This window comes from Heptranchias perlo, chromosome 2 (assembly GCF_035084215.1).
Source record: "Heptranchias perlo isolate sHepPer1 chromosome 2, sHepPer1.hap1, whole genome shotgun sequence".
Taxonomy (NCBI): Eukaryota; Metazoa; Chordata; class Chondrichthyes; order Hexanchiformes; family Hexanchidae; genus Heptranchias; species Heptranchias perlo.
In genome coordinates this window covers 33,003,362-33,030,015 of record NC_090326.1, presented here as the reverse complement: position 1 = coordinate 33,030,015, position 26,654 = coordinate 33,003,362, and the positions used below count along the sequence as shown (strand labels likewise).

At 46.6% G+C, this 26,654-nt stretch overlaps 1 long non-coding RNA gene across 2 annotated transcripts in view; it reads right to left on the bottom strand.

Moving 5' to 3' along the window:
- Positions 1-10,836: 10,836 nt before the first annotated feature.
- The window catches only part of LOC137333265 (uncharacterized), an 86,293-nt gene continuing 70,475 nt past the window's right edge, over positions 10,837-26,654 (bottom strand). For both annotated transcript variants that reach the window (XR_010965831.1, XR_010965832.1), the window contains one exon: positions 10,837-11,043. This is a non-coding gene — a long non-coding RNA (uncharacterized lncRNA). The remainder of the gene's footprint in view (positions 11,044-26,654) is intronic.

Here is a 26,654-nt window from a genome sequence, read left to right as displayed (position 1 = left end):
GCTCCCCGCCATAATGAGGTGGGGCCCTGGTTCCTGGCTGATTTCCCTCCTTGCCATCACTGTTTCGATTGACCGCAGGGTCCTCCAGGAGAAGGATGTGCTTGGTGGTGGGGTAGTGGCATCAAGGTCTCTAGGTCACTGGATGGAGGCAGAGGGCCTTATGGTGGTGTCCTTTCCCTTCATGATAGCCCCAGAAACTAAGCTGCTGATGCCATGGTCCAGTGCGAGGCCTTCAGTACAAGACATTCCAAATTCTTTGGGGCTTTTCTGCCCCCTTATGATCTTTACCTCTGTTGGTATTACAGAAGGTCTCCCATTGCAGCACCCGCACATTTTCCTCCTCCTCCGCAACGTGCTCCTTATTGGGGGCAGAGATCCCATTAAGAGCTTCCCCTGCACACCCAATGAGCCCCGACCCAGGAAATGGGTTGGAGTTATGGCCTGTCGCACTACCGCCAACAACTGGGAAACCCAGCCCGTAGCCTCAAGCTTTGAGATGAAAACGTCTGTAAGCTCCTCACACTTAGAACATAAGAACATAAGAACATAAGAAATTGGAGCAGGAGTAGGCCAATCGGCCCCTCGAGCCTGCTCCGCCATTCAATAAGATCATGGCTGATCTGATCCCAACCACAAATCTAAAGAACACAAGAAGTCGGAGCAGGACCCGGCCACATAGCCCCTGGGCCCTCTCCGCCACCCACAGGGCATTGACCGATCCGAACTCAGCTTCATGTCCAATTTCCTGCCCGCTCCCCATAACCCCTAATTCCCTTTACTTCTAGGAAACTGTCTATTTCTGTTTTAAATTTATCTAATGATGTAGCTTCCACAGCTTCCTGGGGCAGCATATTCCACAGACCGACCACCCTCTGAGTGAAGAAGTTTCTCCTCATCTCAGTTTTGAAAGAGCAGCCCCTTATTCTAAGATTATGCCCCCTAGTTCTAGTTTCACCCATCTTTGGGAACATCCTTACTGCATCCACCCGATCAAGACCCTTCACAATCTTATATGTTTCAATAAGATCGCCTCTCATTCTTCTGAACTCCAATGAGTAGAGTCCCAATCTACTCAACCTCTCCTCATATGTGCGCCCCCTCATCCCCGGGATTAACCGAGTGAACCTTCTTTGTACTGCCTCGAGAGCAAGTATGTCTTTTCTTAAGTATGGAGACCAAAACTGTATGCAGTATTCCAGGTGCGGTCTCACCAATACCTTATATAACTGCAGCAATACTTCCCTGTTTTTATATTCTATCCCCCTAGCAATAAAAGCCAACATTCCGTTGGCTTTCTTGATCACCTGCTGCACCTGCATACCAACTTTTTGATTTTCTTGCACTAGGACCCCCAGATCCCTTTGTACTGCAGTACTTTCCAGTCTCTCGCCATTAAGAAAATAACTTGCTCTCTGATTTTTCCTGCCAAAGTGCATAACCTCACATTTTCCAATATTATATTGCATCTGCCAAATCTCCGCCCACTCACCCAGCCTGTCTATATCCCCTTGCAGGTTTTTTATGTCCTCCTCACTCTCTACTTTCCCTCCCATCTTTGTATCATCTGCAAATTTTGATATGTTGCACTCGGTCCCCTCCTCCAAATCGTTAATATAGATTGTAAAGAGTTGGGGACCCAGCACCGACCCCTGCGGAACACCACTGGTTACTGGTTGCCAGTCCGAAAATGAACCATTTATCCCAACTCTCTGCTTCCTGTTTGATAACCAATCCTCCACCCATGCCAGAATATTACCCCCAATCCCGTGATTTTTTATCTTAAGTAATAATCTTTCATGTGGCACCTTGTCGAATGCCTTCTGGAAGTCTAAATACACTACGTCCACTGGTTCCCCTTTATCCACCCTATACGTTATATCCTCGAAGAACTCAAGCAAATTTGTCAGACATGACTTCCCCTTCATGAAGCCATGCTGACTTTGTCCTATTAAATTATGCTTATCTAAATGTTCCGTTACTGTCTCCTTAATAATAGACTCCAAAATTTTACCCACCACAGATGTTAAGCTAACTGGCCTATAATTTCCAGCCTTCTGCCTACTACCCTTTTTAAATAACGGTGTTACATTAGCAGTTTTCCAATCTGCCGGGACCTCTCCTGAGTCCAGGGAATTTTGGAAAACTATCACCAAAGCATCCACAATCCCTACTGCCACTACTGCCACAATCCCTACTGCCACTTCCCTCAAGACCCTAGGATGGAAGCCATCAGGTCCAGGGGATTTATCCGCCTTGAGTCCCATTATTTTACTGAGTACCATCTCCTGAGTGATTTTAATCGTATTTAGCTCCTCCCCAGGGAGCAAGGGAATTGAGAATTCAGTTTGTTATTGAGAAGAAGAATGTGAGAATGTCCTTACCCTGCAGAATGATCCTGGAATAATAGGCGGACTTGGCTCTAGAGAGGGCGGCAAAGCATTGCTTGAGATGATCAAATCAGATTTGATGGTGGATGACGAGACCATTCGAGTGACAGGGACGCCTGAGTTTGCAGCCTTCAGACGCAAGGGTATCATAGAATCATAGAATGATACAGCACAGAAGAAGGCCATTCAGCCCAACGTGTCTGTGCCAGCTGTTTGAAAGAGCTATCAGTCCCACTCCCCTGCTCTTTCCCCATAGCTCTGCAAATTTCTCCTTTTCATTTATATATCCAATACCCTTTTGGAAGTTATTATTGTAACAACTTGCTGCATAAAAAAAGTCTCCTAATTTCCCCATATGATAAGAAGGTGAGAATTATGCTGGGAGCACAGTGGGGGTGGGAGACAAGGCACAACATAGTGGCGGCCAGGCTGCTGCCTCTAAAAGCTTCCTCAAAGCCTACCTTTTCGAACATGCTTTTGGCCTTCTACTGAAGCTTGATATCCAATTGTCCTCTGTGAAGCACCTTCTACATTAAAGGAGCCAAATAAATGCATCTTGTTGTTGTTTGTTTTTGTTGTTGTTCCATTTAGGTGAAGTATTGGAGAATCACCAGCATGCATGGATCTGTACTCTAGCAAAGGGTACTTAGAAGATGGGGGCTTTAGGGAGAAAGCAGGTGGCAAAATGATCTGCTGATTCACTACTTTCCATATATTATATTAAATAAACATGACTTGGGAGTGCACTTGAAAGGTATAACACAACCTTGGCATTCAGATGATATTTAAAACCTGAGCCTGTTGTTTGTATTGGACCTTTGTGACACACTCCCTGGTATCTGTTACCTTACATTATGAGGATAATCCTGTGGGGATGTCTGGATATGTGCTGCAGGTACGATGTGATCATTAATCCTTTAATTGTGGACAGGTTGCAGCAGGTGGGAAGCCTGTTGGTAACAGCAATGGTCTTTTCACAGATGGTTAGGAGCTTGACTCTTCAATCTCTATGGATGGAAAACCCTGGTTAGTGCGTCTGTGATTTCCCAATACGCACGCCTGGGAGGTAAGACTCCTCCACTGGAGCATCTATTCATAAAATTGGCCTTTATGGCTTATGGATGACTGTGAATGATGATAGCCAGAACAACTTATCAGGGTAAAAGTTGGTATGCGTTGTGCAGGTATGAAACGGTCACAAAGCATACCAATTTAGCAGTGGGAGGCCGGTCCCCCATCTGTCTAAAACAGGCCTGCCCCGCTCATCGATGACTAATTGCTCGATGGGGTCCTTCAGCAGGTGTTAGGCCCCTTAAATATGTAAATTATTGTAAACTTGTATAGAACCTTGGTTAGACCACACTTGAAGTACTGTGCACAGTTCTAGTCCCCATATTACAGAAAGGATATATAGACTTTAGAGAAGGATTTTTTTTATTCGTTCATGGGATGTGGGCGTCGCTGGCAAAGCCGGAATTTATGGCCCATCCCTCATTGCCCTTGAGAAGGTGGTGGTGAGCCGCCTTCTTGAACCGCTGCAGTCCATGTGGTGAAGGTTCTCCCACAGAGCTGTTTGGTAGGGAGTTCCAGGATTTTGATCCAGCGACGATGAAGGATGGTGTGTGACTTGGAGAGGAATGTGCAGGTGATGTTGGTCCCATGTGTCTGCTGCCCTTGTCCTTCTAGGTGGTAGAGGTCACGGGTTTGGGAGGTGCTGTTAAAGAAGCCTTGACAAGTTGCTGCAGTGCACCCTGTAGATGGTACACACTGCAGCCACAGTGCGCAGGTGGTGAAGGGAGTGAATGTTTAGGGTGGTGGATGGGGTGCCAATCAAATGGGCTGCTTTGTCCTGGAGGGTGTTGAGCTTCTTGAGTGTTGTCGGAGCAGTACTCATCCAGGCAAGTGGAGAGTATTCCATCACACTCCTGACTTGTGCCTTGTAGATGGTGGAAAGGCTTTGGGGAGTCAGGAGGTGAGTCACTCACCGCAGAATATCCAGCCTCTGACCTGCTTTGTAGCCACAGTATTTATGTGGCTGGTTCAGTTAGGTTTCTGGTCAATGGTGACCCCCAGGATGTTGATGGTGGGGGATTCAATGATGGTAACGCCATTGAATGTCAAGGGGAGGTGGTTAGACTCTCTCTGTTGGAGATGGTCATTGCCTGGCGCTTGTCTGGTGCGAATGGTGCTTGCCATTTATCAGCCCAAGCCTGGACGTTGTCCAGGTCTTGCTGCATGTGGGCACGGGCCGCTTCATTATTTGAGGGATTGAGAATGGAACTGAACACTGTGCAATCATCAGCGAACATCACCATTTCTGACCTTATGATGGAGGGAAGGTCTTTGATGAAGCAGCTGAAGATGGTAGGGCCTAGGACACTGCCCTGAGGAAGTCCTGCAGCAATGTCCTGGGACTGAGATGATTGGCCTCCCACAACCACTACCATCTTCCTTTGTGCTAGGTATGACTCCAGCCAATGGAGAGTTTTCCCCTGATTCCCCTTGACTTCAATTTTACTAGGGCTCCCTGGTGCCATACTTGATCAAATGCTGCCTTGATGTCAAGGGCAGTCACTCTCACCTCACCTCTGGAATTCAGTTCTTTTGTCCATGTTTGGACCAAGGCTGTAATGAGGTCTGGAGCTGAGTGGTCCTGGCGGAACCCAAACTGAGCATCGGTGAGCAAGTTATTGGTGAGTAAGTGCCGCTTGATAGCACTGTCGACGACACCTTCCATCACTTTGCTGATGATTGAGAGTAGACTGATGGGGCGGTAACTGGCCGGATTGGATTTGTCCTGCTTTTTGTGGATAGGACATACCTGGTCTATTTTCCACATTGACGGGTAGATGCCAGTGTTGTAGCTGTACTGGAACAGCTTGGCTAGAGGCGCAGCTAGTTCTGGAGCACAAGTCTTCAGCACTACAGCGGGATGTTGCCGAGGCCCATAGCCTTTGCTGTATCCAGTGCACACGGCCTTTTCTTGATATCACGTGTAGTGAATCGAATTGGCTGAAAACTGGCTTCTGTGATGGTGGGGATATCGGGAGGAAGCCGAGATGGATCATCCACTTGGTACTTCTGGCTGAAAATGGTTGCAAAACTTATCAGGGTGGGGCTCCTTTCTCTAGATAAGAGAAGGCTGGGGGTTGACCTAATGGAGGTCTTTAAGATTACGAAAGGGTTTGATCGGGTAGACGTGAAGAAAATTTTTTCACTTTGCGGGGAGATCAAAATTAGGGGCCATAAATATAAGATAGTCATTAATAAATCCAATGGGGAATTCAGGAGAAAGTTTTTTACCCAGAGAGTGGTTAGAATGTGGAACTTGCTACCACAAGGAGTAGCTGAGGCAAATAACATTGATATATTTAAGGGGAAGCTAGATAAACACATGAGGGAGAAAGGAATAGAAGGATATGTTGATAGGGTTAGATGAAGTAAGGTGGGAGGCTCGTGTGGACCATATATGCCGGCATAGATCAGTTGGGCCGAATGGCCTGTTTCTGTGCTGTAGACTCGATGTAACGGACGTTAGGCCCCTTAAATATAAAATTAGAGGCCTAATGCTGGTTGAAGGACCCCATCGTGAAATTAGTCGGTGATGAGTGGGTCAGGAGTTGGGTCTGCCCCACTCGACATACTTCAGCGGGCCTCCACGGCCACCAACTCCAGGTTAAAAAACCCATCCAGTGGAGCCAGGAGGAGCAGGAGTGCTCCTCTGACTCCACAGGGGAGTCACGATCGCCTCCCCTCCCCTGTAGCCCGCTCCAACCCCCCTCCCGGGACTTCCCTGAGGGCCGCTGTCAGCAAGGCAGGTGGCCCGACATGTGAACCCCGGCAGCTCGAGCTGAATATGTTGATGAGACCTGAGGACCAATTTCCATCCACCCTCGGGTCTATCAGTTCACCCAGCACGGAGTCTGCACCCAAAAACAGGCCCAGACTGCGAATTTCTAAGCCAGCATGTATGTGTGACATTCCACTCTCTGCTATTTTTAATGGAGGTGCCAAATATTTAAAGTAAACAGGTTTACACCTTCCTGGAGAGAGGAATTTGATCTGAGCCTGTTAAGTGTTCGGGCGATAACGTAATTTACAGTCATTTCTAATTTCATATTGAAAAAAAACGAGTGAGATATGAACAATTTGACAGATGCACTGCAGCAACTCGCCAAGGCTTCTTCGACAGCACCTCCCAAACCCGCGACCTCTTCCACCTAGAAGGACAAGGGCAGCAGGTGTATTGGAACACCATCACCTCCACGTTTCCCTCCAAGTCACACACCATCCCGACTTGCACATATATCGCCGTTCCTTCATGGTCGGTGGGTCAAAATCCTGGAACTCCCTATCCGTAATAGGCCCAGCAGAACTATTAATGGGTGAATAGTGGGAGGTGTTCAAAAAAGTATTTAATAGAATATAGCATCTGTACACACACCTAAAGGGCAAGAGCTCTACGTGTGTAATTAAACAACCTTGGTCAACAAGGGAAGTGAGAGATAGTATAAAACTAAAAGAAAGGGCGTATACAAAGACAAAGAGCAGTAGAAATCCTGCGGACTGCGAGAGATATAAAGCACAGCAAAGGGTTACAATGAAAGTGGTAAGAGCTGCAAAAAGGGAATACAAGAGAAAGCCTGTGAGGGATATCAAGGACAACACTAAAGGTTTTTACAAATATATTGAGAGAAAGAGTGTGGCTAAGAGTAAAGTGGGCACCTTAAAGACAGATGCAGGTGATTGGAATTGGAAATCAAGAAATGGCAGACTTACTTTGTCTACTTTGTATCGGTCTACACAGTAGAGAATGAGGATAAAATACCAGAGATACAAGGAAAAATAAAAATAAATCAAGGGGAGGAATTAACTAGATTCAATATAAGTAAAAAAAATGGTCCCCTCGACCAATCAGACTGCAGCATTTTTGACAGCTGCCCCTGCGAGCTGCAACGTTAAATCCAGGAAGTGAAAGGTACAACATTAAAATCATTGTAAAAACAGTAATAGAAAGTGAAAAAAGAGAATAATCAAATTAAATAAAAGAGGCAGGAGGGAAAAGTAAAAAAAAAATTCTTAATTTAAAAGTTTTTTTTTAATGACCAAAAACTATTTAACTAAGGAGTAATGAGACTCCACAGTTTTAAAAATTAAATTTTTAGCTGTTTGGCAGTCATTAAGACTAACCACGCTGTTAAAACTTAGTTTTGACCTGGTATTTTTAAGCGTACCTGTTTTGTGGTGATATTAGTTACTTTCCAGCTGGGCAGAAGAGCAAGTTGGCGCTGGTCCATTGATTCCACTGATTCCAGCTGGCAAGGTCCCTTTAATTCGAAGCTGTCATATTGCCGGCGAAGCAAGAGGAGCAAGTTCTGGATTTCCACGTTTCACTGCACATGTGCGAACGCCGGAACTTGCTCCTCCATTTCGCCACTAACAACGGAGAGCGCTGTTGAGCTCTCAGTTCCTTTTTAAGCAATTTCTGGGCCATCATTTTTTTCTGACTTGGTTGTTTTTATTTATGTTTCAAATAGCAGTTCTGGATTAAATATATTATTTAAGGTGCTGGACCCAGCTTACCAACTACAGTAACTATAAATTAATATTATCATACATGGTGTCATGTTTCTGTTATCAATCACCATAATTGTCAATTTTTCTGCCCTCTCCTGAGGCACTGACCCTTTTACTAGGTACATCCCTGAGGGCATCAATTACCGTCTGGTAACTTACCCGAGTTGCCTTTGTTGACGTGTGGGCCTTATCAATGAATGATGGTTGGTCATTCAACAATAAAGAGGCACTGTAGCCGTGCCTGGTCTCACCATCACCTAACAGCCACATGCACACACTTCTAATAGGGGCTGCTGGATGACAATCAGGAACCCTAGCATGATTTTCACCTCTTTCATCCAAGCCACTGAGGCCAATTGGAATGGCTTTCTGCCGCCTCAGCTGAAATCAAATAACTCAGCGCAGATTGAAGACTGAAGTCAAGAATTTCCTGATCTCTATGGCTCAAGTAGCGAATAAACTCACTGAGCCAATGAGGGAGCCAATCGCGTATAGTTTGGTGTTCTATACCTGTACAGGATGACCATGTGAATGCAGCCCAGAATTACAACCTGCAGTATATGAGATTTTATCTTAGATGAAACATGTTCATGGGTCTGAGCTGCAGCATTTTACAGCATGCTGCCTGTAGTCTGTTATACAGCTAGAGGCCACCAATTCCTATAACTGGTAGCAAGTAAGATCGGTTAGAGAGAGATCAAAGATTGAGAGAAATGACTGTTATATTTCAAGAACTGTACGTAGTACCTCAGAACATTTGAGTTTCAGATAGCGATTATAATTTTTAAAAAATGGTACAGATATGGAATGAATATATCATTGAATGAGCTGCACTCAGTTTCCCAATTGCCATGACCATAAATTTAAATAGGAATCTGTAGGTAGTGTATCTCATATTAATCTTAATCACTATAACAAGAAACATTGGTACAGCCTTGAAATACTCTTTAATTGAGATTAGCATTGTACTTATCTGGGAATCTCAGTCAAAGCCATCAGAAGAATACCTTATTATCAACTATCTGATGCCCTTTAACAAATGGTCTGCCATCTCGACACCTTACAGGCCTGAAGTTGGCCACTGATCTGAATGCTGCTAATGCTGACCAGGGTTTCTTGTTCAACCCTCTCAAAATGGTTAGGTTATTCCTTGTGAAGAAGTCAAAGCATATGGTTAAGAATGTCTGGAAGGTACTCCCTTGCTTGGATTTCTTTGAATAGTCTCTTGAAGACCAAATCTTAAGTTCCGTATGTTGCCTTAAAGAACTAACTTTAAGAGCGTGCTTTTATCCAAATTACTAATGAAGCTGAACACATGATGGTTTTCACATATGTAATTTATGGCAATAAGATCCCACCCTTATGGAATGGAATCGATCAGTCCACGTACGATTCACTCCTTTCCATTTTAGGGAGATAAGAGGCCCCTAATTACAATACTCCACAGTCAGTACAATACTCACAGACTCGTTCTGCTGCACCTGGCAGTTTGACAGCACAGAGATGGTCACGGGGTCGAGGGAATTGGTGGAGAGATACAGCTGGGTGTCATCAGCATACTTGTGGAAGCTGGCCCCATGCCTGCAAAAGACATAATTGAGGGACAGCATATAGATGAGGAAGAGGAGTGAGCTAAGGATAGATCCTTGGGGGACTCTTGAGGTGATTGTGTGGGAGTGGGAAGAAAAGACATTGCTGGAGATGCTGTTGAAGAAGCACAATGTGAGGCACCAAAAACTGGAAACAAAGTTGTGGCCATTGCTGTAGCTGAAGAGGAGACAGTTGCCACAGGGCAGCGATCCAGTATCCTAAGGTCCCCTCCTAAGTTGCACAGGTTTGATTTGAAATGGAGCCTTGTACAGCAGATGTACAGTAATGAGCAGTCGCTTGCTTCCTTGCACATGATATTGGAAGGTGGTCTGCACAGTGTGCAGCAGTTTAACATCTGGGTATGTGCTGCCATTGCTCACGTAGGTCAAAGAGCACTTGGTGCCTACTCTGCAGTCTGCTGTTGACTTCACTGGAAATAAATATCGGGAGAGATGTAAAACGGGCTGCTGATTCGCTATTGCCCATTTTACACTATCGCACAAAGTCAAGATCTACCCCAAAGGGCTTCTCTTAGGCTGATTCCAGATAGTGAATGGAGCGCACAGTGCAATCTTACCCTAAACAGGTAGGAAATAACGTTGTGCTTCATTTAAATCCATTTGAATATATTATAATATTTAAATTTAGCTCTCATGCCAGAGCACTTTAGACCAGCCGACAAAGGCTGTCTGGAAGATCATACGCGGTGTATAATGGGCAGAGATCTGGTGACCACGCCATCCATCCAATTTCTCAAACCTCGACTGCCCGTTCCGTTCCAGCGCCGGTGGGAATGGCCACTGGAAAACATCCCCCCTGGTCCCAACCAAAGCAAATTGATTCATCAGGCTGTTACACATTTGTTAAGGACACGGCTCCATATTCCACATCAGTGAGAGCCCAAGAGTGGGTAATCGCAGCACTGAGGTGGCACGGCCACTCGAAGCTGGAGGGAACTATGTCAGAATGAACATTGATCGCTTAACATCTTCCCAACAGCAATACAGGCCTAGGTCACAAGCAATTTGTTGTAAGAATCATATTACCACTCAAATCTAATGAGAAAACCTTCAAATCTGCCTTTAGTATGGAAACATTCCAGAGAAGCATCCTCACAGTGACACTGTCCTACTTCCAAGAATATGAAATTGGTGGGAAAGGTAAAAATAGAAGCCTAAAGTAAATACTTGGAGGGCCCTTTTGGCCTCCAGTAAATTCAGTATTCAACTGTTCAGAAATATTTAGCCTTAGTGCATTTATATTCTCATAAACACTGCTGCAATTGCATTTAGTTGAAATTTTATTTTATTTCTTTTTGACATTTTATTTACACAGGAGCTGGAACAGTTTAATAAGTGGTGCCAATCCATTTTCCGATTCCTGCTGTGGCTGCCAACATCTGTTTGGTGAGTGGGTGCACGCAAAGTAAATGTTTACCCTGTGGCTGGAGATGGGAATGGATTGCAGTGGCTGTTTAGTGGGCTGGATTCTGAAAAACAATAATCATCTTTCTTGTACATGTCAGTTTTAATAAATAGATTGCATGTTTAAGGGAAGGGAGCGTCTAATGTACAATTTGTGTTCAGAATCTCTAGCTGAAATGGTTCTGATTAAACTCCAGTTAAGATCTCCAAACTAACTATTCTGTTCAGTTAATGTTGAAAGTTCCTTTAGAACAGTGACTGAAACAAACTCTTTCCATATGTGAACCTTTCAGTTACATTTCGCAGTTATATACAAACTATACTTTCTATCCTTCAGATTAAATTTTTGTTTAGAATCAACAACCATCATAAATAAGTAAATGTAATTAATATCAAGCATAGGTAAAGGAATTAAGGCTTGTAGAGTGAATTTGTGACACACTTTGAGCACAAAATCTAGGCTGACACATCGGGGTCGATTTTAGCATCCGCTGTCGGGTGCGTTCCTGGCGGGGGGGGGCTCCGAAAATCGGGGATTCCTGGGGCGGGTCGGGAGCCCGGCTCCAACCCGCCCACTTCCGGGTTTCCCACAAACGCGCTGACATGCGCGCGCAGCCCCCGCATACGGGACTCCAGCAGACAATTAAAGCCGGCGGGGTGCCACTTAAAGTATTTATTTAGGTATTTCAGGTCGTTTACAGACCTGATTAAGGAGAAATTTTACATGGGGTGGGATTTTGCAAACAACTGGGACTGTTTCCCGTACTGGGGGAAACACTCCCAGTTCAAATGGGAGCCATCAGCCATCAGCCTGTGGCAGCTGCAAAGGTCCATTTGACAGGTGGGGGGGGAAACCCTCACGCATCGCAGGAGGCCATTCTGTCACTTTGGACAAAGTTTGGCCTCCACCACCCTCCTCCTAACAATAAAATTCACCAACTTGCACACTTACCCCGGTGTCCAGACACATGTACCTATCTTGCAGACCCCCTCAGTTGTATATTTTCTGGATGGGGGCCACCGTAGCTGCAGTCATGACCTCCTCGGAGGGCGAACAGCATCACCAGCCTCGCCGGCCATGCCATCCACCTCTGACATGTGGAGCTCCACAACACAGTGCTGTGACACATCCACCTGCACAGCAGGAGGGAGGGCAACTGCAGAGAGAGATGCGTCGCAGAGGGCACTACCCTCGCCACAGGGTCCACAGACCGAGGCTCAGCTTCCTGGACCTCTCTGAGCAGCAGTGCACACGGAGGCTCAGAGTCACTCGACATGTAGTCGTGGACATCTGCAGCCTCCTTCATGCCGAGCTGCTCCCAGCTGGTCCGAGCACCATCTTCTTACCCTTCGCTGTCAAAGTCACCACTGCCCTCAACAACTTCTCCTCCGCATCCTTCCAGGGTGCCACCGGGGACATCGCCAACGTCTCTCAGCCGTCTGCACAAAAGAGCCCTGCAAATACACCTACACCCACTCTGCAGTGACACAATGGGTGGCATCAGTTTTGGGTCTTCATTGTGATCCTCAGGAAAGGGCATTATTGCACAAACCAGACAGGATTCGCAAAGACGTGGCAGTAGTGCTGACAATATAATATGTGATGTGAGTTGGTCAGAAATTAAATATAAGTAAAAACCATGATAAACCTTCAAACACCCTTGTGCATCCCCTTCATGCACACGACACGTTTGCCTTACGCTGCCTACTGCACATATGTGATGCATGCCCTGTGGCTGCAGCACAGGTAGTGGCAGGTTGAGTGAGGCTGACCATGAAAGAGATGCATGAGAGGGTGAGTATGAGATAGAGCCATGAGATTGTATGAGGATTGGGTTGAGTGGTAGTGGCAGGATGAGTACTGGCGAAGTGAGTAAGTGCAGGTAAGATGAGGATGAGGTTTGAGTGGGTGTGAGGGGTGATGTGACAGAGTAGTGTTGGCAGTGCAGAAGGAGATGTGGGTTGGGGGCGGTGATGTGGCAGACGGAGTGTAGGGGAATGAGTAAGTGTACTCACTTTGGCTGACCTACTTAGGTCATTGCAGCGCCTCCTGCACTGTATGCAGGTGGGCGATATGTTGGTGGTGCTGGTGACCTCCTCTGCCACCTCGAGCCAGGCCTTCTTGGTGGCAGAGGCAGGCCGCTTCCTCCCGCCCGCCAGGGGGAAGATCTCTGTCCTCCCCCTCCTCCTCACCCCATGTATTGATATCTGGAGTGAGGCATCATTAAACTGGGAGCAGCCTTCCCCCTGGGCTGCTCCATGCTGTAATTTTTCCTATTTCTTGCAGCATCCGTCAGTGGAGGACTGCCCCTTTAAATAGAGCTCCTCCAGCTGACAGATCTTACTGCGCATGCGCAGTCCGCCCGACGCGCAGCTTAGCAGCGGGGAACCCGGAACAAGAGTTAAGTGGATCCAATCAGCCTGCGATTGCACGCGGGGCAGACTGATTTCACCGGGCACGTTACCCACGCGCCCAATCACCCCCCCCCCCGCCGCGAACCCACCGCACTGGTAATATCGAGCCCTTCAGTGCAGTAGTGAGGGAGAGTTGCACTGTCGGAGGTGTCGACTTTCGGATGTGACATTAAACCGAGACCCTGTCAGGCCTCTCAGGTGGATGTAAAAGATCCCATGGCACTATTTCGAAAAGAGATGGGGAGTTCTCTCTGGTGTCCTGGCCAATATTTATCCCTCAACCAACATCACTAAATCACATTATTTGGTCATTTTCACATTGCTGTTTATGGGTCCTTGCTCTGCGTAAATTGGCTGCCATGTGAGGTCATGAAAGGCACTATATTCCCAATGTATTAGGTCTCTGTTCCACCGCCTCCCCCACTATACCGCCCTTGGATTTCCCGTACTTTCCGAAATGGCTGGAGTGGGAGCTGCAACTGGAGCTGATGCAGGTTCAGTGCAACCATTATAATGATGCAGGTGTGGGTGTTCCTGACTTCCCGCCTCAGTTTCCTCAGCCCATTAGGTGCCCAAACAGAGGGGTGTCCAAAGTGACAGAGCTTGTGTCAGGAATCTGTGAAGACCCTGAAAGAAGATCAGAAGGTACTTCAAGATTTTAAAGAATCCGCCTCACCGGATGATGTTGGGGCCTTCTGGTTGTGCTTTTCTGCAGCAGCCAGAAGGCCCCGATACTGGCAGACAGGAATCATGGGAATGAAAGTGTCAAAGGACAAGACAATTGAACCAATTTGGTGCCCACATTTAATGACTACTAGGGTCTTTGTCATAGCTGAATGTGTTTGATTTCACAAGGACGTTAAGATGATGTTGCTGTACAGGGTGCATTTGTCCTCCAGCGCCAAACAGCAGTGGGACTCTGTCCTTTTATAGTGGAGACATGTTTTGGGGCTGAGATTCATGTCTTTGCTAATTTTAACAAAAAGGTAGATATGTATAAAAAGTAGTGGAATTTGTTCAGAAACCGCTAATGGGCTTTTTAATCCATGTTTAGTATTTCGAATTAAAGGATTTGATAGGGTAGATAGAGAGAAACTATTTTCTCTGGTGGGAGAGTCCAGGACAAGGGGACAAAACCTTAAAATTAGAGCTGGGCCGGTTAAGGGGTGAAATCAGGAAACACTTCTTCAGACAAAGGGTAGTGGAAATCTGGAACTCTCTCCCCCAAAAAGCTGTTGAGGCTGGGGGTCAATTGGAAATTTCAAAACTGAGATTGCTAGATTTTTTGCCAGCCAAGGGCATCAAGGGATATGGAGCCAAGGTGGGTAAATGGAGTTAGGATGCAGATCAGCCATAATCTCATTGAATGGCAGAACATGCTCGAGGGGCTGACTGGCCTAATTTTGTTCCTAAGTTCTCTCAGGATTTCTAATATTCCAATAATGGAAGAATGACAAGATACGAAAAAAGTAATCCTGTGCATGCTAAGGTGTTATTAAAGGGCTATCATGGGAAACTTTCCCTTCACACTTTTCAAACAGCTAATAAGTCACTTAACCAGTTCAAATGATGAACATTTTGTTGATTCAGCTGTGGAGTGCACAAAACCTTTAAAATTTTGGCTCAGCGACAAATTCATAAAGCCCATTTCACTGAGCACACCACGGAGGTCATTGTGCACCGTATCATGGAGAATGGGAAGGTTCCTTTGATGAGGCGAGGCAGCCCACAAGAACACTTCTCAGGGGAGCAGTACCTAAGGAGGTTGAGCTTCTCTAGGGAGGCAGTGACAGAGTTGTGTCACTTCCTGCACCAAGACCTGCTGTCCAGGGTTGCCAACTCTCCACGACTGCCCTGGAGTCTCCAGGAATTAAAGACTAATCTTCAGGACACTGTCGCAAGCAACCTGGGAGAAAAATCATAGGGGCAATAAAAAATTGCATTTAAAAAAAAAATTCTTTGAACACTTTTGTTATTAGTAATAAAAATATCTGAGATTGGAAAAAAAGGCTGTTTGACCAACAGTCGAAAATCATCCAATTGAGTCTATTCGCTTTGTGATTGGCCGGGGAAGGTGGTGCGCCGCGAGTATGGATGTGTTGGGCGACCAATGGCGGGAGAGTGGGGGGCCGCGCGCTTGGAGGCAGGAGGTCATGTGATGAGACCTCCAGAAACATGTCCAACCAGGGTTGGCAACCCTAACTGCAGCCAAGTCCCAGAGCTAGCACAGCGTTGCCTGTTGCATTTGAATGTGACTGCAGTCCTCAACTTCTTCGCCTCTTGCTCCTCCCAGGCCACAACAGGGAATGTCAGCACCATCAGTCAGTCTGCGGCACATGAAACCAGTGATTGATGAGGGCTCTTGAGGTGCTCGTGGTTGGTGACCTCTAGGAGCTCGGGCCTGGCTGCCGACTGCAGCACTTCGGACAATGGAAATGCAGTGGATGTTGTATGATGAACTTTGAAAAGCATTTGATGACATGCCACTTAGGCTGTTTGTCGAGAAAATCAAGCCACATTGGATTAAAAGTGAATGTGGCAGCAAGGATGGGAAATTGGGATAAGGAGAGAAAACAGAGAGTCATCATTAATGGATGTTTTTCACACTGGTGGGATGTAAACAGCAGTGTCCCCCTGAGGTCAATGTTGAGTCTATTGTTCCCAATATATATATATATCTATATATATATATATAAATAATCTGGCCCAACCCAGGTACAGGGAACACAATATCAAAATTTGGAGACAACATAAAAATAGAGAGCATGGTTAACTGTGAAGAGGAATGTAAGTGACTTCAGGAGGACATAAGCAGGTTAGTAGATTGGACAGGTAAATGTCAGTTGAAATTTCATGTAGAGAAAGGTGAGTTGGTACATTTTGGGAGGAAGAATAAAGGGTGAAAATATACACTAAATGGTAAAACTTTAAAAGGAGTAACGGAGCAGAGAGAGGTCAGATACATAGGGCTTAATTTTAAAACCGAGCCGGGAAAGAGGCGGGGGGGGTCAAATTGAGGTCGGTAAACCCATTAGTACGGGTTTCCCGGGCGTCCTTACGATTTGATGTAAAGACGTCTTTTTTTTTGTCGGTTTTCCGTCCGGCTGACTGGCCTGATTGACAGTCGGACCGGTGACCAGCCAGGGAGAGGACGTATTCAAATAAGTCTGCAGGTAAGTCTTTGTTTGTATGGATGGGACGAGGGGTACGGGGGGCATGGGTGAGCACAGGGGCACAGGTGGGTACAGGGCATGGGTGGGCATAGTTTGGCATGAGTGAGCATAGGTTGGCACAGGGATCATGAGTCATGGGGGATGGGACCGGGGGTCATTCATGGGGGGGGGGGTTTGAGATCGTGGGAGTCCGCGATCATTGAGGGGGAGGATCGGGGATCGGGAGTCGGAGGATCGGAGTGGGGGGTTGGATCAGAGGTCGGGGTGGGAGAATCGGAGTGGGGGGGAGGATCGGGGGGTCAGGTGGGAGAATCGGAGTGGGGGAGGATTGGGGGTCGCCGGTCGCAGGACTGCAATCAGCGGTCGGGGGTCTGCGATTGTGGGGGGATCCACGATTGGGGGTCCGCAATCGGGTGCTGGGGGTCCGCAATCGTTGGGGGGTCGGAACAGGTAGGCTTGTTGGGTCTGGGGGAAGCACTTTGTAGGCACCTACCTGTTAGTCTTGGGCCTTCTCGCCTCCTTTCACGAGGCATAAAGCAGAAGGCCCAGGAATCCCGGCTCCTCGGGGTTGAAATTGGGAAGTCCAGAAAAATAGAGGCCCAAAGCCTCCTTGAAAGATTATAAGGCCCGACCCACCTCCTGGGAGCGGGTTGGTCGCCCGCCCTAGTGAAAACTGGAAATGGGCAGGTTGGAGGCGGGTCTGAAATGGTGGCAATTTTCAATCCCCCCCGCCGCCCCCAACCCACCCGTTTTTCAATGTTAAAATCAAGCCCATAACCTTTAAAAAGTTGACAAAGCTGTGAAATAAAAGCATATGAGATCATAGGTTTTACAGCGTACTAAAGCAAAGAGGTCATTCTAAACCTATATACATTATTGGTTGGGCTGCAATTAGAATATTGTGTCCAGTTTTGGACACTGTACGTTAGGAAGGCTGTCAAAATCTCGTGGTGAGGCCTATAACCACCTCACTGCCCTGACCTGGGTTACCCTTACCTGCCCTGCTGGCCACCACCAACCCATTTTCCACCTACAAGTCCCTGGTGAATTTTCCTGGTGCCCAACCCAGTTGCCATCACTTCCTGGGACCACCATGTGGAAGGTGGCGGTCGGCCCTGGGAAGTGGACATAATGTCCATGAGGTCCCCCACAATGGAGAGAGATGGCCTTCTCTCCCTCCAATCTGGCAATCACTTACCTTTTCTCTGTGTAGCCCTCAGTCTCTGTGGGGGCCTGCTAGGCTGCTGATTCCTTGATCTCTGGGGCACTTCTGCCCCTTTAAATGCCCAGCTGCGTCTTCTGGTGCGGCAGCAGCCGTCCCGCTAAAGCAACTCCACGGTTTTGAGGCTTGGGCACTGGCGGGCTTTCTCTCGGTGCAAAGAATCCTGCTGGGAGCCCAACATGCATCTTCAAGAGTTCCAGACCCAGGGAAATAGGTCGAGGTTGGGGCAGAATTGGAAAAGAGGGGTGGGGGGAGAGGTGAGCAGAAGTCCCAACTCACTGAAGCTTCGTCCTGAAGAGGAGAAGCCAGCCCAGAATGCCTTAGCAAACAACAACAACAACTTGCATTTATATAGCGCCTTTAATGTAGTAAAATATCCCAAGGTGCTTCACAGGAGCGTAATCAAAGAAAATTTGACACGGATCCACATAAGGAGATATTAGGAGAGGTGACTAAAAGATTGGTCAAAGAGGTGGGTTTTAAGGAGCATCTTAAAGGAGGAGAGAGCGGTGGAGAAGCTGAGAGGTTTAGGGAGGGAATTCCAACGTTTAGGGCCGAGGCAGCTGAAGGCACGGCCACCAATGGTGAAGCGATGAAAATCTGGGATGCCCAAGAGCGTGTACCAAAAACAGTGGTGTAAGCAGAACCTAAATTCCTTTTAAAAGGGAAGTGGATAAATATTTGAGCAAGAAAATTTAACGGGGTTTGGTGTAAAGGCAGGGGAATGAAACTTAGTGTATAGCTCTTTCAGAGAGCCGACACAGGCGTGATGGGCTGAATGTCCTCCTTCTGTGCTGTAAAGTCCTATGATTCATAGGATCAGTGGGTCACGTGAACAAATTATGGATAAATCACCCATAGCATAATCTCTTCATTTATAATTATATATCACTTTGGTAAGTGATTTGGGTTACTGCACCGTTTTGTACGATATTTACTTCATCCCACTCTTCTAAGTCTCATCATGTTGGGCACCATATCCTGGTGAGAGTGCAGAAAGGCAGGCTGCTCCCTGTTGTCTTTCAATTGAGTTCTGTAGCAGGTCGTTAGCAAATATACAGGCATGGCCTGTGGAGAGGGGTGTGATTCTTCTCTGACTTTCTCTTTGTTGTGGGCAAGGAGCTGGCCTTTGCCTGGTGCCATCCTTCCCGTCATAGTCGGGATTGGGACCTCACAGGCTGATGAACTGAGGCTGCGAGCCTGCATCTTGTTACCCTAGACTAACATCTTGTTACCCTAGACTAACACCTCTCTGTCTGAACACGGTGATTGCCTTGGCAACGGGCAGTTGCAGGGGCAGTCTGTAAACACCATGTATTGTTCTATATGTATAAATGCGTAGGCTTCAAGGAGCTCCTGAAACATTTACCTGAGGAAGGAGGAAGTCTCCGAAAGCTTGTGAATTTAAAATAAAATTGCTGGACTATAACTTGGTGTTGTAAAATTGTTTACAATTGTCAACCCCAGTCCATCACCGGCATCTCCACATCTAGACTAACATATGTAAGGAATCTTACAACACCAGGTTATAGTCCAACAGTTTTATTTGAAAATCGCAAGCTTTCGGAGCTTACCTCCTTCGTCCTCCTGACGAAGGAGGTAAGCTCCGAAAGCTTGTGATTTTCAAATAAAACTGTTGGACTATAACCTGGTGTTGTAAGATTCCTTACATTTGTCCACCCCAGTCCATCACTGGCATCTCCACATCTAGACTAACATAGTCAGAGCTCCAATGTGCTGAGCCACATAGAATACAGTAAACTAATACCAGTACTTTTTTAAAAAGTCCTTTCAATTGACTCTCCTTTTCTCCAATTTCCTGAAGGCCCTGGCTCCAATATCACTAAGACAGATTATCTGGTCATTATCACATTGCTGTTTGTGGGACCTTGCTGTGCACAAATTGGCTGCCGCATCTCCTACATTACAACAGCGACTGGACTTTGAAAGTTCTTCATTGGCTGTAAAGCGCTTTGGGACGTCCTGAGGTCATGAAAGGTGCTGTAGAAATGCAAGTTCTTTTTCTTTCTTGCTGAGGTACAGTTCCACTGGTAGCATTAGTCCTCCACTGCTTTGCCCAACCAGCCATTCTTCTTGTATGAGCCTACACAGTGAGTGTCAGCAGATTAATCTACCCTGGAGAGCACCACAGCCCAGCCAGATCCCATTCTTACCTGATTCCACGCATATGCACCTTCCACCGGGGGTTAACTGGATAGCAATCAACATAAAATAACTTCTTTAAAATAGTGAATGCAGGAATTTCTTTTGAATGGGGTCAACCAATTTGTTGAAAAATAGGCCCCAGGATAATTTTCTACCTCATAATGCAATCAATTTATTATTCAAGTTATTGATTTTAGTTAGCAAATAAGCTGTGGGATAAATGTCTATTATATCATGGCCCCTAATTTATGTAATTTATTCAGCCACATGGACTGACAGAACAGTCCTAGAACTCCCTTAGCATCCCAAGGCTACCATGCTAATTATATTTAAACAATTTGTCATGGGACCTAGTTTAAATTACTAGCTCCCTAAGAAGAGATTGAAATTGGAAATGAGATGTAAAGTTAGTTCTACATAATATTAGAAATTAATAATTTGTTACATGGGCTAGATTAAATTTCAAGTTCCATTACTCATTGGGAGTGTACTTACATTATTTATAGTATCATCGTAGCATAGTAAGTACAGCACCGGAGGAGGCCATTTGGCCCATCATGTCTGTGTTGGCTCTTTGAGAGGGCTATCCAATTAGTCCCATTCCACTGCTCTTTCCCCATAGCCCTGTAATTTTTTTCCCTTCAAGTATTTATCCAATTCCCTTTTGAAAGTTACTATTGAATCTGCTTCCACCACCCTTTCAGGCAGTGCATTCCAGATCATTACAATTTGCTGCGTAAAAAAATGTTTCCTCATGTCACCTCTGGCTCTTTTGCCGATCACCGTAAATCTATATTTAAGGTGACCCTTTTCAATGACCTTCCCTCCACCATAAGGTCAGAAATGGGGTTGTTTGCTGATGATTGGACAGTGTTCAGTTCCATTCGCATCCCCTCAGATAATGAAGCAGTCTGTGCCCGCATGCAGCAAGACCTGGACAACATCCAGGCTTTGGCTGATAAGTGGCAAGTAACATTCGCGCCAGATAAGTACCAGGCAATGACCATCTCCAACAAGAGAGAGTCTAACCACCTCCCCTTGACATTCAACGGCATTACCATCGCCAAATCCCCCACCATCAACATCCTGGGGGTCACCATTGACCAGAAACTTAACTGGACCAGCCACATAAATACTGTGGCTACAAGAGCAGGTCAGAAGCTGGGTATTCTGCGGTGAGTGACTCACCTCCTGACTCCCTAAAGCCTTTCCACCATCTACAATGCACAAGTCAGGAGTGTGATGGAATACTCTCCACTTGCCTGGGTGAGTGCAGCTCCAACAACACTCAAGAAGCTCGACACCATCCAGGACAAAGCGGCCCGTTTGATTGGCACCCCATCCACCACCCTAAACATTCACTCCCTTCACCAGTGGCGCACCATGGCTGCAGTGTGTACCATCCACAGGATGCACTGCAGCAACTCACCAAGGCTTCTTCGACAGCATCTTCCAAACCCGCGACCTCTACCACCTAGAAGGACAAGGGCAGCAGGCACATGGGAACAACACCACCTGCACGTTCCCCTCCAAGTCACACACCATCCTGACTTGGAAATATATCGCCGTTCCTTCATCGTCGCTGGGTCAAAATCCTGGAACTCCCTTCCTAACAGCACTGTGGGAGAACCTTCACCACACGGACTGCAGCGGTTCAAGAAGGCGGCTCACCACCACCTTCTCAAGGGCAATTAGGGATGGGCAATAAATGCCGGCCTCACCAGCGACGCCCACATCCCATGAACGAATAAAAAAAAATGTGCTCTGGTTACTGACCCTTCTGACATTGGAAACAGTTTCTCCTTATTTACTCTATCAAAACCCTTCATGATTTTGAACACCTCCATCAAATTTCCCCTTTACCTTCTCTGTTCTAAGGAGAACAACCCCAACTTCTCCAGCCTCTCCACATCACTGAAGTCCCTCATCCCTGGTACCATTCTAGTAAATCTCTTCTGCACCGTCTCTAAGGCCTTGTCATCCTTCCTAAAGTGTGGTGCCCAGAACTGAAAACAATACTCCAGCTGAGGCCTAACCAGTGTTTTATAAAGGTTTAGCATAACTTACTTGCTTTTTGTACTCTATGCCTCTATTAATAAAGCCCAGGATCTCATAAATCAAAAGCAAAATACTGCGGATGCTGGAAATCGGAAATAAAAACAGAAAATGCGGGAGAAGCTCAGCAAGTCAGGGAGCATCTGTGGGGAAAGAAACAAAGTTAACGTTTCAGGTCGAAGGCCTTTCATCAGAACTGGAAGATGTTAAAGAGTTAAAGTTTTTGCGTAAGTACAGAGTCAGGGAAAGGGGGGAAGAGGGAGGAAAGAACAAAAGGGAAGGTCTGTGATAGGGTGGAAGCAGGAGTGATTAAATGATAAAAGGGATGATGGTGTAAGGCAAGGAAGGTGGTAATAGGACAGGTTAAGAAACAAAAGATTGATCAGGACTAGCTGTAAATGGCAGCAGCAGAACCATTACCAGCACTAGCCGACCGAAAATATGGGAGCAGTGGTTATGATCTGAAGTTATTGAAATCAATGTAGAGTCCGGAAGGTTGTAAAGAGCCTAAACGAAAGATGAGGGGAGGGAAATTTAATAGGGGCCGTTTTTGGGCATAGGTAGCGTGATGTGCTATTACTCCAAGCCCAATGACCCCTGCGCAGGCAGGACGCAAGTTTCACCCCATCCCAGGACTTACCTGAAGTCAGCATTCCATTCCAGGCCTTGCACGTGGAATCAATGCAATTCACACTTTCCACCACCAGAAGGAGCTCAATCTCTTAAAGGGATGATGTTTCTTAGAAATCTCTTAAAGGTAGCTGGTACCTGTTATTTGCTGAAAATAGCAGTCTACTGTCTGTACGGAGTCTGAACGGAGATCAGACATCGTACACGTAAAACACAGATGCAGATCCCATCCTTATGTTTACACACTGATGAGTTATGTTAAAACATTGAATAAAGGTTGCACACTACTAAATCCCACATCCTCCAATCTGCACACCAGACCTCACCAATCTGCCGATCTGAGTTTGTACCAGGCCTGCGAGAGTGCGTGCACCAAGGTTCTCTGCTGATACACTAGAGACCTTGGTGCAAGAGGTGGACAGAAGGAGGGACATCCTCTATCCGCGGGGTGGGGGGTGGTGGGTGGCGGGAAACAAGAGTCTCTCCAGACATATACCCAAAAGGCAGTGGGAGGCAGCGGGGGACAAAGTCAATGCCAGGTACACAGCATCATGAACATGGATGCAGTGCAGGAAGAAGTTCAATGCTTTGACACGAGTGGTCACGGTGAGTGAGGTCAACTGTCAAGTGGCGTCTCCTACCAACTGCACCACGCACTATACCCTCCATCACCCACATACCAATAAACTCTTTCCATCAGTACTCAACTCTTCCAATCAGATGCTTCCTCTCACTCTTACACATTACCACTGTTTCAAGCCGCCCACCCACAATTCACAGGCCACACACACTGGCAGCTATTCAACCATGACAGGCACATCACCCAGGCACATGTTCCGCTGTTTTGCAGGAGAAGGTGGCGCATATCAAGAGGCAGCAAGTGGCAGTGGCATTTAGCCCCTCGAGCCTGTTCTGCCATTCAATGAGATCATGGTGGACCTGTGACCTAATCCATATATCTGCCTTAGCCCCATATCCCTTAATACCCTTGGTTTACAGAAATCTATCAATCTCAGATTTAGAATTCACAATTGAGCAAGCATCAACTGCCGTCTGCAGAAGAGCGTTCCAAACATCTCCCACCCTTTGCGTGTAGAAGTGTTTCCTAACTTCACTCCTGCACGTCCTGGCTCTAAATGTTAGGCTATGTCCCCGCGTCCTAGTATTGAAGTCTAGGAGATGTGCAAAAACAGTTACAAATGTCTCGGCAGCCAGAAGCAATAATCCAGCCACTAACCTGTAAATCCTGCATGGTCCCTTTAAATAGTGCCGGTGGGGGGTCCTCCAGGCACTCTAAGACTCGGTCAGATGGTCGCAGTTAAGACTGTGTGTTGAGTTGAGCGTTAAGTCCCAAAATGGTGTCTATCACTATACATCAGCGTTGCAAACTGATTGAAGCCATTTTCTCCCTACTTTACATGATTCCAGCGTTCGTTATCTGCGCCTGCGCTAACTCCTATACCAAGATGGCGTCTGGCGCACGTCACGCAGGAAATGTGCGTGCGTATCCAAGACGCCATCTTGGATGTCGGAGAGGCCGTGTTGCGCCAAAACAACGGACACTACCCGGCCCAATTTAGCAGCCGAGCTTTTTTATCAGCCTTCTAAACTTGTCCTGCCGCTTGCAAAGATTTGTGTAGGTCCCTCTGTTCCTGCACCCCCTTTGAAATTGTACCATTTAGTTTATATTTCCTCTCCTCATTCTTCCTACCAAAATGTATCACTTCACATTGCTCTGCGTTAAATTTCATCTACCATGTGTCTGCCCATTTCACCAGTCTGTCCATGTCCTCCTGAAGTCTGTTACTATCCTCCACATTGTTTACTACATTTTCGAGTATCGTGTCATCTGCAAACTTTGAAATTATACCCTCTATGCCCAAGTCCAGCTCATTAATAACGATCGCCTTATATATTGCCTTTATATATTTTTTTCCCTCACTAGTTATTTCAGTTCTGATGAAGGGGGCACACCCAAAACATCATAACCCATCTTTTCTCTTTATAGATACTGACTGACCTGCTGTGTAACTCAAGCATTTTTTGTTTTTTATTTCAGATTTCCAGCATTTGCAGTTTATCCTTTATCGTGATATAATACTTAAATCAATAATATTACTGTAATAAAATTCTCCGAGGAGTAGTTTTTTTATTCACAACAACAACAACTTGCATTTATATAGCGCCTTTAACATAGTAAAATGTCCCAAGGTGCTTCACAGGAGCGTAATCAGACAAAATTTGACACCGAGCCACAGGTGACCAAAAGCTTGGTCAAAGAGTTAGGTTTTAAACAGCATCTTAAAGGAGGAGAGGTAGAGAGGCTGAGGGGTTTAGGGAGGGAATTCCAGAGCTTAGGGCCCAGGCGGCTGAAGGCACGGCTGCCAATGGTGGAGGGATTAAAATTGGGCATGTGCAAGAGGCAAGAATTGGAGGAGCGCAGAGATCTCAAAGGGTTGGAGGTTACAGAGATAGAGAGGGACGAGGCCATGGAGGGATTTGAAAACAAGGATGAGGGTTTTAAGATTGAGATGTTCCCGGACAAGGAGCCAATGTAGATCAGCGAGCACAGGGGTGATGGGTGAATTGGACTTGGTGCGAGTTAAGATACGTGCAGCAGAGCTTTGGATAAGCTCAAGTTTATGGAGGGTGGAAGATGGAAGGCCGGCCAGGAGAGCATTGGATTAGTCCAGTCTAGAGGTAACAAAGGCATGGATGAGAGTTTCAGCAGCAGATGAGCTGAGGCGGGGGCGGAGACAGGCGATGTTACAGAGGTGGAAGCAGGCAGGTTTTGGTGATGGAGCCGATATGCGGTCGGAAGCTCATCTCGGGGTCAAATAGGACACCAAGGTTCAGCCTCAGACGGTGGCCAGGGAAAGGGATGGTGTCGGTGGCTAGGGAATGGAATTTGCAGCGGGGATCAAAGACAATCTGTGAATATAACATTTATATATGAATGTTAAGCTCCCCGATGGCTCAGTGACATTATCCATTAAGTAGCTGATCCATACAGACTAAGCAAGGCCCAGGTTCAATCCTTGAGGTGTGAGGAGTTAGTTAACCTCAAGCCCAGTAGCAGTAAGGGCCCTACAATTGGCTTTATCACTTCTAGATTAAGGAAGGGGGAAAAAAATTGTGCAGGATTCAGGAGCATCAACCTTGGCTGATTTTTCACCTTTTCACAGATGCCAATTATCCCATCAGGATCTCGACTCCAGCTGAGATTCAGCACAGACCAGGATCAAACCTGAGAGCTCCCTTGAAAGTATGCCTTGGTTCTGCACTGGGAAATACCATTGCTAAATTGGGCCATTGTTGGAGTTTCAAATAACTTTTGTTAGTACGGTGTTTTATATCACAATTGTTGTGTAATCACAACAGTTAGGGGCCGATCTTTGAATTCCACCTGAGCTGCCCGCCCAAAGCCAGCATCGGATGGAGACTAGGTCGGCTGAAGGCTGTGCCATCAGTGGGTTTGGGGGCTGGGCGGGTTATAAGGCTAGAGGACGACCAAAGGATCTGATTGGGAGGGGGGCGGCGGGTAGGTTATAAGGCTGGAGGAGGTTGCAGAGGTACACAGCAGTTGAGGTGCTGAAATTGGCCTCAAAGCCTCCAGGATACAGAGGGGCAAATATGGACAACGATTTGTGCTGTTGCTCGCTATCCAGTGACTGATGCTGGAAAATTTGTGCATGTGGATTGGGCTCAGATGTCATGCCCTCCATCGCCAAACAACCTGCTGGTGCTCACTCCCTCGGCTCACACATGAGGAATGGCCACTTGGGAATCCAATGAGTAGAGAAGTGACAAAGCACTTAGGCCACGGCTCTCGTTACACTATTGAAAACAAAGGTACGTCTCAGGATTATGTGTGTATGAGTGTCTGTGTGTCTGTGTGAGTGCGTGTGTGTGTGTGTCTGCGTGCCTGTGTGTCTGTGAGTGTGTGTGAGTGCCCTGAGTGTGTGTGTGTCTGTGAGTGTGTGTGTGTGTGTCCATGAAAGAGTGTGAGTGTGTT